Raw genomic sequence first — 1,511 nt, 5'->3', positions numbered from 1 at the left:
TGGCTGGGGTGGAGGTGAGTCTGCTGCCCGGGGCTGGAGGCCACAGCCCGGAGGGCCGCCCCAGAGGGTGCAGACCGTCCCTCTTCCTCCTTCAGTGGCAGTCAGTGTGTCATGGGGGCTTTAATGACTTGGACGTGGCCGCATGCAAACAGGAGGTGCTGTGTTTCCATGGTCACCGCTGCTCCCTCTGACCCCGCGGCGCGCCGAACCCCCATTTTCCAATGTGATCAACTCCTGGGACCAAATGAAGTGCAGCCTCATTTCCACGCAGATCCTCAGTCTCCCATCCGGAGCTTCTCCCGAGCAGGGCGGACCTGCAGGGGCCTGGGACCAGCCAGTCCCCCTCTTCCCCGTCCCACCCTCCGGCTCCCCCAGCTCCCGGGTCCTGGTTGGTTGGAGGCAGCAGAGAGGAGGGTGGAGAGGGAACCCCCATCCCCCGCGAGGCCGCTGTCCTGGCGCTGGCCCCCCTGCTGGAGAGGCACCGCGGTGCACCGTCCCCTCAGGCCCCGCAGAGCCCCTCCTTTCTCCCCGGGGGTGGGAGGGGCCAGTGGACAGCAGAGGAGCTTCAGTTTCAAATCCAGGGAGTGAGAAGGGGCTGTGGAGCCCTCCCCCAGGCAGTGACGTGCAGTTCCTGCTGGAGTAGGATTTGGGGGGCATGGCTGGTGCCCGGCTGGGGTGGGTCCTGCACCTGCAGGTTGGGGTCAGGACCCAGGAGGGCCTGTGGAGCCTGAGGCGGCCTGTGCTGTGGGTGAGGGGGCTCCATACCCTGCAGCGACAGGCTGGTCCCCAGTCTGATTCTACAATGGGGTGGCGTCCTTCCAGACCTTTCAGTGCCAGGACCCCTGCCCCTGAGGCCAGGGTGGAAAGCACTCCTGGAGGCCTGGACTCCGAGTTAGGGAGAGTGGAAGCTGCAGGGGGTGGCACAGCGGATCAGGAGCTGCGTCCCCCATGTGCCCTGAAGTCTGGGTTCCTGGCAGCCAGGAGCTCTCCAGGAAAGCCTTTTCCTGGGAAAATGAGGCCTGAGACTCAGCTGGAAGGCACCACCCTGCAGATGGTCCCCCTTGGGGATCTGCTCCGCCCAGGGAGGGAGGAGAGGGTGACACAGAACAGCCTGGCCCTGTGCCCTCGCCCTCGGGTTCCAGGCACACGTTCTGCCTAAGTGACTGCCTGTCCACGGGGCCCTGTGGGTGGCAGGTGCCAGGTGGTCCACACACATCCAGGTCCCCTGTGCCCGCCAGGAGGGTGTGGGCTGCCTGCCTTTCCATTGGGCTCTGGGGGACTGTGAGTCTTTGTAGGGCTTTCCTCCATGGGTGAGGGTGTAGTCAGACCTTTAGTGTTTCCAGGGTTAAGATTGAGGGTCTGAGTCACTCAGAGGCCAGCGCTCCCAGGGGATGGAGAAGGACCTAGAACTTGGTGTTGGAGGGAAGGCTGGAGTGAGACACACCTGGGCCTGGGGCTGTGCCTGCAGGCAAGGACACGAGGTGGCCCCCGCAGGGCTCTCTATCGGGATG

General features: G+C 64.8%; 1 protein-coding gene across 1 annotated transcript in view; it reads left to right on the top strand.

The window, feature by feature from the left end:
• LOC102240820 (mastin-like) overlaps positions 1-1,511 on the top strand; it is a gene marked incomplete at both ends in the record, with an annotated part of 7,292 nt that overhangs the window by 2,265 nt on the left and 3,516 nt on the right. The window lies entirely within an intron of this gene.

This window comes from Myotis brandtii, unplaced genomic scaffold (genome assembly GCF_000412655.1).
Source record: "Myotis brandtii unplaced genomic scaffold, ASM41265v1 scaffold18574, whole genome shotgun sequence".
Taxonomy (NCBI): domain Eukaryota; kingdom Metazoa; phylum Chordata; class Mammalia; order Chiroptera; family Vespertilionidae; genus Myotis; species Myotis brandtii.
This window is presented reverse-complemented; position numbering and strand designations above follow the sequence as displayed.